This window comes from Ambystoma mexicanum, chromosome 6q, assembly GCF_040938575.1.
Source record: "Ambystoma mexicanum isolate Mex_15411 chromosome 6q, UKY_AmexF1_1, whole genome shotgun sequence".
NCBI lineage: Eukaryota > Metazoa > Chordata > Amphibia > Caudata > Ambystomatidae > Ambystoma > Ambystoma mexicanum.
The window spans coordinates 1,319,708,184-1,319,724,585 of NC_090937.1; positions in this window are offsets into that span (position 1 = coordinate 1,319,708,184).

Genomic DNA, 16,402 nt, shown 5'->3' on the forward strand with positions numbered 1-16,402 from the left:
AGAATGGCAGGATTCCTGATAGCGGTGATTTTGGCCATGATAATTGGCGCTATTGTGGGGAGAACTGTGTCAACAGCAGATACGGTTTCAGTCAACACACTGGGTGGCAAGGCCCATGGGTTATGCCAAGATTTACAAATAATTCAACAAAGACTTGACAAGGTTAGAGTGGAACAATAGTAACCAGTTCATGTTAGTTCATTATGTGAATCAAACTATTGTAATCCTGAATGATCAGTCCACGCTATTAGAGCATAGTATGAATATAAGGGTCAGGCAGGATGGAATATTGCAAAATATGATGAATTTTGTGAAACCGATGAAAATGTTATTAACCAAATGTGTGCGTGAAGGTCAGGATAGGGTAACTCAATTAATATAGGGTCACATTCCTTTGTATTTCATGTTGTCTGCTATCATCTGACAAATAATGGCACGGATAGCCCAAAACGAAATAGAAACAATGCAAAATAAAATTAAGTGTGAATCCCATGTACATAGATATAGAGTGATGGATACTGTGTTTCTTTTGAGTATTCCATATATCACCCCAGAATTGATATATCAAATGTAAGGTTGCAAAAGTAAAGCTCTGAAACAATGGTGGAAAGTTTTTGGGTATACACTTTTATTAAAATAAGAAAAGGGTGGAAAAGTGCCGCTCTAGAGCTAAGATAAGAGGGGGTTTTCCTACCCCAAAGAAAATGAATTAAATTGTCAGGAAGTACGAAAATAAAGAGTCTGTCACTGTTGTGTTCAAAAACCTGCTTCGGGCTTTAACACTAAAAATCTAGTAACTTTGCAAAGATGATCTATTCTTAAAGTGTTCTTTGTGGTTTCAATCAAAAGTTCCCAGTAATAGAAAGTGATGAAACAAACAATGTTCGGAAATGCAAGATTCCCATTTTAGGGCTGTGCTCCTTTCCCCTGGATCACCTTTATCCTCTTATGCAAATGCCAGTGTACAATTCACATGGATATGTTATTTAACTTCACAATTCTTTATCTTGTCAACATGATGCAGTTCCTTATAAAATTTAGGATTCCCTTTTACCAATCCAGGGTTCTTGACCCTCTTAATCTCTTGCATGGATGCGGGTTCCAGATTCGCAATATAGCTTGATTCACTCTCCTGCCAAGCTAATATCCTTTTGTGGCTCATGTGGGTGCGGGTCTCAGACTCACAATGTAGCTTGGTTCACTCTCTTGCCCAGCTGGTGACCTGTCATGGACTGTCTCTCTTTCATGGGGGTCCCAAACCCTTTTATTATTTCTTATATTAGACACTTGCCTTTCACATGGGTGCAGGTCCCAGACTTGCAGTTCGTTAGTGTATATGATTGGTTCACTCTCCTGCCAAACATATGACTCATCTGTCTTGTTTATTCTTGTGGTATCATATTGTTTGGTTCACTCTCCTGCCAAACATATGATTCTCTTCTCTTGGGGTTCTCAGGGTCCCCAACCCTTGTATACTTTTGTTTCCATATAGGTGCATGTCCCAGACTTGCAATGTCTCTTCAGGGTCCCAGACCCATCTTCTCCAATGTTTGTATTCACCCCCTTGCTGCCCCAGACCTCCAATGCCTCCTGGAAAACCTGCATACCTGTTTCCTGCTTCTTGGTAGGTACCAGTGTTTCTCCATCCTCTGCTTAGTTTCTCGTGGCTCTGGCAGCTCCCTGGTGAAGGGTGGGGTCTGCAGCAGCTCTGCAGGCATCTCTCTCTGCCTGGCTGTGCGTCCTGCCTTGCAGGTGGTTCACTGGAGCCTGGGGCACCCTGAGTTTCATATCGGCAACATCCAGAACGGTCCTTCCAGCTTGGACCACGTTCGAGTTCTCCTTCTCTTTGCTTCACGGCATCTTCCCCTTTGACTTTCCTCAGGCCGCCTGATGCACGGCTGCTGCAGTTCCTCTTTAGAGGATTGTTCTCTGTCTCCGCACGGAGTTCCTTTTGAAATCGTGTGCTGGCCAGCTGTATTGGTTCATGCAATTGACATATCACGAGAACCTAGACCGCTCACTCTGCTTCCCCGATTGATCACCTGACTTTCCATGTCCTTCTTCACAGCATTCCCTTTCAATTTAGATGCAAGTTACTTAGTATTCTCTTGTATTCTAGGTTTGTCAAGTATATTAAAGTGACTGACCTTACACCAAAGTGCATGTGCTCTACCTAGCGGGAAGGGGGGGTTGGTATTGAGAAGTGGTTGGATGTATTAAGGTGGAAGAATACTGTGCTCGCTGAGAATAGTCATCCCCAATACCATAGGGGATTCTCCCCATGTGATCATCCTTCAGTGCACCACCCCCAAGGGGACTATTTAACTGTGGATCTACTGCTCTGGCCCCTTGGTCAAGGACTCCACCTACAGGAGAAGGGACGACATCCTCAGATTCATCACACAAACCAGCTTCTGGCAAAATAATAAATACATAAACATTGTGACTCCTGAAAATATGGCCTTTCAAATATGGGAGACTGGTTTGTACCTCTTTCCAAAGTTAGATATTTGTGTAAAGTTCATGGAGCAAAATGACACATGCCCAGGGAAACCATTCATACCTGATGCAACGAATGTGCCATCTGGGTTACAGGCAGATCAGAGTGTGACAAAAGGATATGTGGTATCAGTAAGTAATCCGGAACCTGAAGAGTTAGTGCATGCCAAAGGAATTAAGCACAGGTGGTTGCTCAGTACATGTGTAATAAAGTATACAGTCACACACCTCAGTCATGGGTAATTTGTTGTCAGGCCATTGCAATACAATGTGTTCTTTATAGCAGTGCCTAATGATACCATGGTAACAGTTGGAGGTCTGACATTTCTTCATATAGATGGTGATTTATGGGAAGGCAGAGTAGAGAAAATTGAGTTATTCCAAAGAAACACATTTCGTATGGATACTAATAGAGTGTATCTTCTGAAACATGAGGAAGCACACACAATCAAGTTGAATATAGAAAAGGATAATATCAGAGTGAGTGACTTTAGTTTGACAGATGGAGATGCACACACAAGGGAGACATTTTGGCGGGCAGAGAAGTGATGGATTATTGTAGGTGTATCCATGGTTGCCTTCATAATATGGTTTAGGGCGTTTACGATAAAGTTCTGTAACGATTCAACTGGGTAAGAAGAGAAAAGAAGAGCATGCGGATGAATGGAGCACATGGTTTCTAGCTCTGGTGGTTAGTGGTCCTGCAGTGTCCCCATGTTTTGATCAGTGTCCTCAGCAGAAAAGGGGGGAAATGTTAGAGAATGTGTGAGATGAAGAATGTGTGCAGTATTTTCAGTGTGTAGTTTAACATGTGATACTAACACTTGGGGATTGGGAGCGTAAATAGAATGATTTAGATTTGCATAGGCCATGAAAAAAGTGGTGTAGCGGCAGGTGAATGAACAAGGATTAGGCTCAGAAAAATCAAGCAAAATTAAAAGCTGAAAAGCAGTACTTCGTGAAGGAAAGATTCATAGCAGGCTGAGCAATCTAACAGAAGAAAGATGGTCTTTGAAAATAAACGCAGAGCAGGAAAAGGGAAAGAAGGATAGGCCACAGGATGTTGTGCTAAGCGGAATACTGTCCAAAGGTCACCAAAGCCACGGGCTGAAAAATTACACAAGCTGAATCGGGGGTGGTGACAGACAACACCATGGAATAGGAGGGGAAATGCTAAAGAAAAGTACATAAACATATATGGGATAAGGTCTTGAATGAGGGATTTGAAATAGAGACAGAAGGAAGGGGGCTGGGTCTTTTGCTGGTCTTTTTGCATGGCTTTGGTCCATGGCTGGAGCTTTGGCGAGGATCGTCTGCTGGGCTGCCTATCAGTGTAGCTTGGAGAGGGAGTGCAGAAGGAGATCGTTGAAGGCTGTGATTCAACTCCGGGGCAGTTTCCTGCCAAAGACTGGCTGAGGTGTAGCTAGCTGCAGCAGAGGAGATCGTGAGCCAAAAGAGAGACAGTCTTTCTGAAAGACAGTTTAAGACAAGGCTCAGTTGCTTGGTGAGAATAAAAATGCAGATAAATAAGTAGGAACCCTCTGCAGGGTCATTGGCAGGGTGTCAGACTGGACATGAAAGGCACCGCTTCATTAATCGTTAAGGTACCAACCAAAACATTAAAGGATTAGCCCGAGTTCAAGGCCTTGGGTGGGGGTTTGACCTCTCACGCAGAAGAGGTCATAATCTAATAACCCATGAAATTATAAGCAGAATTAGAATATTGACAAACAACTAAAATCCTAATGATGTTACATTGGTTTAACCACAAATGATTCTCGAGAGGGTTTCCTAAGTTAAGAAAGAGAAATGCATATGTCATGCCATGCCAAAGCTGACATGTGTTCTTGCACATGTGCCTAATGATAAAAGTTTAGGGTGATTGTTTTCAAAAGTGGCACAATTGAGTTGTCTGTTTCTTGCTGATTGAAATTGCTGATATAAAGTGCCTAACTCTGAAAGTATGTCACGGGAGGAAACAATAGAAGCTCTAGTTAGGCTGTTTCTTCCTACAGCATACATGTTGTGTTTAAGCCTCAGCATACATGTTGTGTTTAAGCCTCAGCAGAATTAGAATGATTGGTCCGAATGCCAAATCCTCCAAATGTTTACCATATTTGGGATTAGCCGAATTCGTGAACTAAGAGATTTCGGTGAACGAGTTTAAGCAAGCAGATTCACCTGACCATATATAGGGTATGTGCTGGTGTTCTTCAGCTCTGGCTGGAAATCATTCACAGACGGAGCGGGGAGGGGAGGGGGTGTACTGGTCTCTTTTTCTGTTTGAGAGCTGGATCAGCTGGACCATTTAACTTTCTTTTATAGACTGTGCTTTTTGGGGTTGTGTATTTATAGGGATAGAAAGAAAAAAGGAAAAATTAAAAGGAAAGCAAACTGAACATGTGTGCTGCTCTTTCAGAGCTGGAACATTTTAATTTCTGCCTCTTGTGTGTAAATAAAATAACAAAAAATTAAAAATTAAACAGTTTTGCGAAATAGCTGATTATATTATTGAAAACAACATAGACATAATTACGATCATTGAATCATGGCTTTTTGGTCCTTCTGGACCAGAATTGCACTTGCTGTGACAGACGGTTATTTGGCAATTGGCAAAGACAGACTCTCTGGCAAGGGAGGTGGAGTTACCATAATTTTTCACAAAAATCTTAATATTCAGGAAGTCATCATTGAGTCCCCTGAGAGCTCAGGACTATTGCTGATTAAACTTCTTGTTATCTCGTGCGTCACATACAGCTTTTTCTGTATTGTTCAGATCCACTAATGAAATGCTGCATTTTGAGACTCAGTTTATCGGTAGTCTCTTTCTAATGATCAAAGCTGTGTCCAATATTTTATTGTTGGACGATTTTAATTATTGGTTTAATGATGGCTCAGAGCGCGATCTCGGTGGTGCTTCTCTTAACCAAGCCCTTATTGATGTTGGCTTTCAGCAGCACGTTATGGCCTCCACCCATAGGGAACATCACATATTGGATTGAATCTGGACTTATGAAATTATGATTAATGATCTCACAATCTCACCTTATCCGTGGTCGGATCACTATTTTGTTAGTTTGCATTTACCTACCCCTAAACTCAAGCTGCGTGTGCGACCTGTCAATATCACTGTCACCAACGTAATTTGCAGAAGCTACAAAAGATTCTCTTTCTCTCCTGCTGCATACACCGTCTGAGGTGCTTTTGTCCTTAACATCTGTTCAAGATATTGTGCACTATTAGCAGAACTCACTGACCTTAGCCATAGCTGAGATTTCTCCTTTAAGAGATCATAAGATCGGTGTCACTTTCAATAAACAATCCTGTACTCAAATCTCTTTCCTCTGAAGATAAGGACTCATATCTCTCTTGAAAAAAGATATGAGGGAGTCTAACTCAATTCCAAAAAGGAAAACTTTGAATCGTGCATCAGCGCAGCTAAATATGACTCTAAAGAATTGTTTAAAGTTCTCAGAAAGCTTGAATCCCCTCATGTGAAACCACAAGAGTCTGTCAATAAGGATGCAGCTTTGTGTACTGCTGCACAGGATGCCTTAATGAATAAATAAATAAACCCTTAAGAAAACTAATGCTAAAAAACAAGCTACTATCTCACCACTTTCCTTTCAACAGAATAATCTTCAGACTGCCTTTCCATCCTTTAAATTCTCTAAAGTTACAGAACAAGAGGTTGCAGTTATTATTCATTCCCTTAAACCCACAGTGTGCAAAGGAGATCCCTGCCCATCTGTCATTGTTAAGGATAACGTGTCTGTGATCACCATGTTTATCCCTTCAGAGTCATACACGAGCCAGACCAACCCCCACCAGTCCCCCCTGCATCCTTTGCCAGCACTTGGCCTCAGGCTCCCTTTCCTGGACCAGCCCAACTTGGTCCACCAAGCCCACCGCACTCATCCTTCCTTTCCCACTTTTCACCAGGCACTTGACACCTCGGCCCACCCAGCACTTCCCTGCCCTCTTCCCTGGGGGCACCCCACTCCTGCCCTTCGCCCTCTACACCCTACCCACCTGCACTTAACACCTTCTCAAGCACTTGCGCAGAAGGATAGTCACAAGACCATTATAACTGTTTTATGTTTTTGATTTTTGATCATGCTCATGACTTCCTTGTACCTCCCCAACCGCATCTTGACTTGTGGCACATGGAAAACACTTGTGTATATGTGCCATACAAATGTCCAATAAAATAAAAAAATAAAAATTAAAAAGCTCAGTTAAATTTAACTCAGCTACTGTACCTTATATCATCAAGCAGGTGTGGATAACCCCTTTGCTTAAGAATCCCTCCCTGTACCCTAGATTGGCTACTAATTACCAACCAATACTAACTAATGTACCTTTTCTATTAACGATTATTGATCAAGGAGCATATCTACAAATACAGTCTCACTTGGAAGCGTACAATTTACTTAGTCTTAAGCAGTCCACTTTAAGGCCATGAATGGAACAGAGACTGCCCTATTAGACATTAAGTCTAACATATAAGTCTAACATGCTCCAGACTATGAATATGGGTGAGGTGGCTCAGCTTATGCTTTTGGACCTTTATGTAGAGTTTGATCTGGTAGGGTATAATAAACTGCACTCATCTGCTAATTTTCCTCCGATGCCACAGCCTGGGTTTTCTCTTGTTTGCCTGAACGTGTTGCAAGAGTTTTTAGCAAGCCCCCCTTTTAATTTGGTCTGCTATGTCCCACAGGGGTCTTGTCTTTCCACCACTTTATATAATGTATTCATAAATCCCCTTTTTGATTTTCTTGATGGTCTCGGTGTATTATATACTAGCTATGCCAATTACAGCCAGATTTTGTTGCATTGTAAAGCCAATTAGAAACAAGATTCAGATTATATTTCCAAGAGTTTTAAAACCATCCAAACTTGGATGGCTTGTGAGGGATTAGCAATGAATGACTCCAAAATGGAGCTGCTTATCATTGGCACCTGTGAGGATTCATCAGGTCTCGTCACTTCTCTCCAGAGGGGATCCCTTTCCTATGAGACTAGGGAGGTGTGGCCGCTACCCAATAGACTCTGTAGGGGTGGTAATATGAAGGAGGACCTCATAGGGAGGGACTCCCATCCTGAGGATGAGGACATCCACCTGGGGAAAAGCCTCCCTAAAAACCCTGTCACATAACCACCTACCATCTTTGCCACCATTTTCTCCAACCAATGATAGTGGAACCATGTGTAATAGTAAAGCCATGACTGTGACAAATGTAAAATATACTGGAATGAAGGAGAACATGAGAAGCATATGGAATAACAATATACAAAGCCTGCCAAGTACTGTAACAAAGTGGCTCACTGTACGCATGAAGAATGCCAAAGAGAGTTTCCAAGATAGTGTTAATATTACACCATGCAGAGTCAACAGTAGAAAGTAGAAAGCAAGTATGGCCTAAGTATATCTGTCATTATTCCTGCCCCTCATGTCCCCAGCCCTTCAAGATGTCAGGCTGGAGCCAAGCCACGATCACCTACATGGCCCTGAAGGGCCTCTCCATCCCTCCAAAGACCCACTTGTAGTCAGACTTGGCGCTTGTGGCACCAGACTCACTCACTCCCATAGGATAACATTGGGGATTGGACTTGTAGTGCATTGATGGGGACAAGATGGATGCCCCCACATATTTCGGTTCCCAGAACTGCATGTGCAGTCTAGTCTTTTGGGTGCGGTTCAGCCCAGAGACACCTGGGATACCCAGAGACTATTTAAGCCACGCCAAGGCTGAGAAACATTCTTTGTGTTTTCTGCACCTGCAGTGTGACACTCACCGTGTTTGGATCGGTCTTCAGTAGGCCTGCATCTTTCTTCTGTGCTCAGCTCCTGCAAGAACAAGAACACTGTTAGGAACAGCCTTACCTTGCGGCGCTTCTGCCCATCATTCATCGCTCCTTCTGTTCTGTGGGCATCTTCGGCGGTGTCTTTCCCATCCCGGCACACCGCTTTCTAAGGAAAAGGGAAAAGAACAGAAAAAAGGCATTAGTATCCCAGGATTTTCGCAAATCGTGCATCCCATCAGTTCATTACTAAGGAAAAGCAACAAAAAGTTCCAGTGGACAACAGAAGCCGAGTAGGCTTTCCAGGAACTCAAAGCAAGAATCACATCTGCCCCAATCTTACGCCACCCTCGCCCTGATCTCCCATACCTGGTGGAAACAGACGCCTCAAGCATGGCTATGGGAGCCGTCCTCTCACAAAAGGACCCCAAAATGGGCCAGTTACACCCTGTTGCCTTCTGGTCACGTAAATTCACACCCCTGAATTCAATTATGCTATCACAGACAAAGAACTCCTGGCCATAACATCAGCTTTTAAGGCATGGCGGCACTACCTCTTGGGCGCCAGACACACAATCACCGTAATAACTGACCACCGGAACCTCCAGTACATAAAAACAGCAAAGGCCCAATCCTCACAACAACTACGTTGGGCTCTTTTTTTTGCTGAATAGTGATTACATTTCGACCAGGGGTGAAAAACGGGAAGGCCGATGCCCTTTCCCGTATGGGGGTGGAAGAGCAAGGGTATCAGACCTCTGACCCAATAGCAATCATCCAGAGTGACAAGCTCCTAGGAATCACAGCAACCATAACTCAGAAAGAATTACATGAAGAAATCCAAAACCTGGTGAGTCCGGAGCAATTACAAGCGTGGAGTGCACAAGGAGAACATTACATGATAAAAGATCAGTTGCCCTACTTCAGGAATCGTTTATTCTTACCAAACCAAGAACTACGAGAACAAGTCATGTCCGGTTATCATGGTTCCTTGTTCGAGGGCCACCCCGGAATCGCTAAAACCCTAGCCAAGGTAAAACGAAATTATTGGTGGCCCACGTGGCTTAAAGACATCATCCAATTCATCCTATCTTGTGGAGTGTGTGCTCAAAACAAGTCATCCAAGCAGAAACTGGCTGGGCTATTACAACCATTGGAAATCCAACCAGCATCCTGGCACACGTTGTCCCTCGATTTTATTACTGACTTACCACCCAGTGAAGGGTGTAACACTATTCTTGTGGTCGTGGACATATTTTTAAAAATGGCACATTTCATTCATCTTAAGGGGCTCCCAAATGCTTCCACTCTGGTAAAGGTATTTCTTGAAGGCATTGTACGGCTCCATGGGTTTCCTTCAGTTTTGGTCTCAGACCGAGGTACTCAATTTGTATCTAACTTCTTGAGAAACTGCTGCTCTATGGCCCAGATCGACATCCGGCTATCCACCAGTCACCATCCCTAAACGGATGGTCAAACTGAGAGGACAAATCAGACGCTCCAGCAGTACCTGCTTTGCATGTTACACCAAGCTGAAGGAAGCTGGTTCGACCTATTATGGATAGCTGAATATGCTTATAATAATTCCCTACACACCAGCACTGGGCAGACACCCTTTTATACAATGTATGGCAGGCACCCACGTACTTCTGAGTTGGACGTTCCTACAACCCTGGAAATTCCAGCAGTCAAAACGTTGCACACGACCATTTCTCAAACCTTTAAAAGGGCAGCTGAACACCTACTTCAAGCTAAGAATCACCAAAAGAAGTGTGCTGATCAACACCGAGCAAAGGCCCCCAACTACCAAGTGGGAGACAAAGTCTGGCTGGCGTCTAAACACGTGTCCATTAAAGGAACCCGAACTTTCCGTCCAAAATACCTGGGTCCATTCACCGTCACCTCCGTGATAAATCCTGTGGTGGTCAGACTAGCTTTGCCGTCAAACATGCAGATTCATCATCATGTCTCTCCTTAAACCTGTTCAACCTGGGACCCGGTTTGCAACGCCACCGCAGCCAGTAGTAGTTGCCGGGGAGCCAGAATTCGAAGTCAAGGACATCCTAGATTCAAAGTACGTCGGATCCAAATTATACTACTTAGTAGACTGGAAGGGGTATGGTCCACAAGACAGGACATGGGAGCCTTGTGAGTACATCCATGCACCTCGCTTGCTTAGAAGATTTAATCAAAACCACCCAACCAAACCAGGACCAGACAGAAAAGCCACCTTGAGAGGGGCCTTGGGGGGGAGTGCTGTCATGATTCCTGCCCCTCATGTCCCCAGCATGATGTCAGGCTGGAGCCAAGCCACGTTCACCTACATGGCTCTCAAGGGCCTCTCCATTCCTCCAAAGACCCACTTGGAGTCAGACTTGGCGCTTGTGGTACCAGACTCACTCACTCCCATAGGATAACATTGCGGATTGGACTTGTAGTGCATTGACGGGGACAAGATGGAGGCCCCCACATATTTCGGTTCCCAGAACTGCATGTGCAGTCTAGTCTTTTGGGTGTGGTTCAGCCCAGAGACATCTGGAATACCCAGAGACTATGTAAACCACGCCCAGGCTGAGAAACATGCTTTGTGTTTTCTGCACCTGCAGCGTGACACTCACCGTGTTCGGATCAGTCCCCAGTAGGCCTGCATCTTTCTTCTGCGCTCAGCTCCTGCAAGAACAAGAACACTGTTAGGAACAGCCTTACCTTGCGGTGCTTCTGCCCATCATTCATCGCTCCTTCAGTTCTGCGGGCGTCTTCGGCAGTGTCATTCCCATTCCGGCACGCCGCTTCCTAAGGAAACGTGAAAAGAACAGAAAAAAGGCATTAGTAAGCATTCAGTTATTTTTAAATACTGTACAAGCTTCAAACGCTTACCTGAATCCCAGCCGCACTGGGGGAGCTCTGTCTCTGGAACTTCTCGTCCATCTGCAAGAGGGAAAAGACACTCCAGGTTAGCGTGGAAACATCTAGAGGCGCCGCATACTGCGCTTACTCACCGCATTTGTTCTTCATAACCGGCATCCACGCTGAAATCGTTGCGGCATCTACAGACACAGGAAAATAACTCAGTTCAATACAAATATGAAAGGGGTGCATCGCGCATCGCGCTCTCACTCACCTTCAGCGCTACTCATCTCAGCAGCATGCCGCCATCCCCGGATGCCGGCCATCATCCAAGGAAGGAAAGGAACGAAGTTAGAGAACTGTTCAGAAGACTCATTATACTTACTTGTCGGACTCTTGCCAGTGAAGTAACTAGGCAGCAATGAGCCCGCATCAATCAATGTGCCCCTGCACTGAAAGCAGGACGGAGAGCACACTATCCAAGAAAACAAGGTGAGCTGTGGATCAAAGGAAGGTTTGGACCCCGGTGAAGAAGGGGTTCAAGCACACAGAGACAATAGGGAGTTAAACTCTACCAATCCTGTGTTTCAGGCCCAGTCTCCAGTCAAATAGCCTCCAGGGAAGGGTTTAAGGTCATAACAGGTCAGAACAGGCTGAGTGACGTCCCTGTGGATACCAGGTGAGCGTTACATATCACACTGCGGAAGCCAGGAGTACACAAACTAGACTCAGGAAGTTAAACTTGGAATGATGTAGCCGAAGCAGACTTGTCTCTCCAGGAGTGAGACAAGAAGAATAGGATGTTGCTAGAGCATCCTGGGAGCGAGCAGGGAACTGACTCACTTGGTTGGGGTGTGACCACAGAAAGGTTGACTGTTGGGAACAACACAGAGACCACCAGAATGTCAGGGAGCCATGCAGGCAGCAAAAAGTAGGAGGAGAGTCCCTCGCGACTTCGTGAATTACCAGAGATATGTATCCAAGGTAATGGGAATGGCGGGAAGACCGGGTGGGGCCGGGTAAGAGGCACAACTCAATCATCAGGAGTCATAATCCCTAATCTCAGTTGGCAGCCCGATACCACTGCTCAAGCAGAGTACATCAGGAGCCATCTCCGTCTCCACAGTGGGCAGTCCAATACCACTGCTCAACAGAGTGCATCAGGATCCATCTCCCTCCTCACAGTGGTAAGCCCAATACCACTGCCGAAGCAAAGTGCAGCAGGAGTCCTCTCCCTCATTGCAGTGGTCAGCTCAATACCACTGCCCAAGCAGAGTGCATCGAGAGTCCTCTCTCTCGTTACAGTAGTTCATCCAATGCCACTGATCAAGCAGACGGTGTCAGGTGTCATCTCCCTCGTTGCAGTGTTCCACCCAATACCGCTGACCAAGCAGACTGACACTGGAGCCATCTCCCTCATCAGAATGATTGACCAAATACCTCTGTTAAAACAGAGTGCATCAGGAGTTTGTCACCCTCATTGCTGTTGCCAACAAACGTCATTCCAAAGTCAGAGAGCTTTGAAAAACAATTCCCTAATTATGGTATAGAAAACAGTAAAGAGACATACAAGAAAGATATGTTAAATGTTTAAATAGAAGCCAAATAAGGCTATGAGTTTTTCTACTTCATGGAAGGACTTAAAGAGACCAATTAAAGTTTTCTGAAATATTGCTGAAAGACCGCTGTAGATAACTTTTATAGAAGTACCAAGAGAAGGGAGTCAATCCCCTGGTCCATTGTGATGCAACATTGAAGGATTTACTTTTACTATAAGACTGAAGCAGCCAGGACAAGGGAGTAATTCTCCTGGTGAAAGAAATACAAACTTCCCTTTAGTTAAAAATGTTTTTTATAGTGTTCGGGTTAGAATAGTTGATTTCTGACAGGGGACAGATATTGTTTCATTTTGACAGATAGCTCACCAAATCTTCCCTAGGTTGAGGCAGGGCAATCCCTTTAGAAGTAGGGAGGTTTTTGAGTTACACAATAAAGGCTTAAAGCCCACAAAATGACTCCTCCTTGTCAGTCTCCTTCTTCTACACCCATGCACACCAAACAAAGATTTGCAAAGCTCTCTGCTCACTTAAGCGAGTTTACCATTGCTGGTTGCATTATTCCAGTGGCAACAAAGGTTAAAACATTGAGCATTTACTTTGATGCCTCCCTTACGATGAAAGCCTATACTAACAATGTTGTCTCTACCACCTCATATTTCTTGAACCTGGTGTGACATATTCGCCCCTTCCTGTCCAAGAAGAATTGTGCTTGACTGGCCCAGGCTATTGATGGAGCAAAGATTGATTACTGTGGCAGGTCACTGCACAGCACTACACAAGACAATATATCTAAGCTACAGACACTTCAAAATAATATCACAGTTAGAATTGTGAACCAAATCAAACATAGGGATCATGTTACAGAGGCTTGACGCTGCCTACACTGGTTGCCAGTTGGTTGCCAGTAAAGGAGCATTCTTAATCTTGCCCATGAATGCTTATATGGGAAAGGTCTGTTTTATTTCACATCTAGGCTGACATTTAAATCCTGTGCTCGGACATTGCGCTCCAACAACACCAACTTGTTGACTATGTCTTAAGTCAAACTTGAAAGAGCCAGTAGACAGGCCTTTGACTCAACAGCTCCTCATCTTTGGAACAGCCTTCCACTAGAGTGGAGAGAAATATGTTATTTTCCTATCTTTAAGAAGGTGCTTAAGACTCCCTATTTTAAATAAATTGTTGTTTGGTATTCTAATGCTGTTTTAATGGCCTGTCCCTGACTACTGTTGTTTGCTTGTTCAGATTCTGGTTTATGAATGTGTTCTACTCTGGAGTCCTTATCCAGTTTTTGTTTATGTTTGTTTATGTATTTTAATTGTATTTATTTATTTTTATTGAAGTGTATCTGGTTTAAACTTAAACCATAACACATATTATTAGATAGCAGCACACATCTAACAGTATAAAAGCACTTAATATCACAATATTCACAATGCATAAAAAGTATGAAAATATGCACTTCAATTCCATAATACATCTCTCAAATAAATATATAGAGTGGAAGAATCTTTCAAACATCCCCAAAGCATAACATACTAAGAAAGGTTTCCCTTATATTGTCTACTATTAGGCCAATGAGACTAGATTCATTTACCCGAGCAGGCTCGAGTCAATACCCCGGGAAATCAACTTGCTCCACAGCTTACCCCACAAGACAAGATCAAAATAACTGGAGAAATCTATGAAAGCAATATAGAGTTGCTTATTTGAAATGAAAGCATTGTGTATGGGGCTTTGTACTGTCCAGATTTCTGTATAGTAGACATTCCATTATGGAAACCCATTTGCTGTATAAAGAGCAGAGAGGATAATTTAATCCACTTGTGTAGTTCGTCAAGGATGATAATGAAGAAATGATTCCCGGGGCGTCCAAAATTCCCTGGGACCGTTCCTACACACTGGGATTAATATTGATTTCCTCCGGGTTTCGGGGATGGGTTCACCAGCAAGTATCCTGCAACAGAGCTTACACAAAAGGTATTCCGTCTTATTGGCCCTTGACATATCAAAACCAAATATGCAATATTTGCCAGGTGGACAATTGGAGAAAGGTACTAGGAAAACAGAATTTGCCCTCTGACTTGAATTGCAATAATTGATATTTTAGGAGAGAGAAAGAAGGAACAATGTACATATCAATGAGAAATGGCTACATTTTGATCTAATAAATAATTAGTCCACCTCCTAAATATGTAGAAGTGGCATCTATAGTTAACACCACTTCCCACAGTATACAGTACAGTAACCCACTTCATCCTCAAGCACAAACTCATCCTGATGCTTAATTATCATCTTGTGTGAGTGAGCCCCTCTTGTGTGGTATTGAGTGGCAGACACATGAGGAACATCACAAATTACCAGACATTACTGGATTTCTGTAATAGACCAACCAGAGTGAAATGGCATTTTCAGATTTATGCTCATCCCTGAGTTAATGATTTAAAGTATTGTGAGCAGAGCAAGTAAAGCACAATGTATAGAGAATTATGGTCATATTCCGAAGAGGGTCCAAATGTTAACCACTCTAGGAAGATTGCACTATTATTTCTTACTGTGAACTTATAAAATAAAGGACTGAAATCATCAAATATATGTGTGGAGCATTAAAATCGGTAATTGCTCAATTATTACTTGTCAATTTGCAATTTGTTTATACAGTTGTTCAAAGGTTGGTTGACCATTAATTTGCAAGCAGAGCCAATATTTTCACTGTTTCTTTAGTGGTTTTTGTCAAGACGGCTGAAATTATGATATGATTTCATAGGTTGTGCAAGGCATGCACATGTATTTAATATTGAATGTGTGTTTGCAGATGTTTGTAGAACACCTATGAAGAGAACATGTCTTTTAAGTGAATTGAATCATATTTCCAAATTGCGCAAAAAGCAGGCGTTAAATTCACCAACCCGCAAAGGGACCTCGTAGTAAGGCGGTAAGGGTTTACAGGTACCGGTAAAATACCGGTATCGGTAAACCCTTACCGCCTACCGTGTAATGAGGCCCAAAGTCTTTGAATTTTGCAGGAGGACCACAACGTCTTGATGGACGTCCCTCCGCAACACTTCCTTCAACACACACACTATCATTCTCCTCTCCTTCCTGGTCAAACCACCGCATGCTGCATACCACTCTCACCCACGTCACCACTAACGTCACCCTCCATCGTCTTATCACACGAATTCACAGGCATAAAATCCAGAACATCATTGGTTTCATCAGAGGCACCATCACTGACACTGTCTCTGTTCCTGTCCAAAACCACCAACCTCCTCTTACTCCAGGTGGAGCCATCTTCCAAACGCACATGTCCCAAACCACTTTTCACCACTTTCCACGCAGGCAAAAACACAGCCCCCCCCTTTCTGAACAAACCTGGGATTCTTAATGTGCACCCAATCACCCACCTGCACCTGCAATTCCTTTCTACCACCCTGTGAAAGCCTCACACCCGCCTGGTGAGCAACCACCCTTCGATGCACACTCTCCAAATCCAACGCACATGGACCACCCTTACCCCCCCCGACATCATGGGTCTAAGGGTAGTGCCTGGCTTTCTTCCCCTCAGGAGTTCAAAGAAAGATCTCCCCGTACTGACAGACGGAGTCCTACGACATTCAGCTAAATATTCTGAAACAGCCTCCTTCCAGTCTAGGCCATTTGCCAAAGCCAATTGTATGGCACCCTTA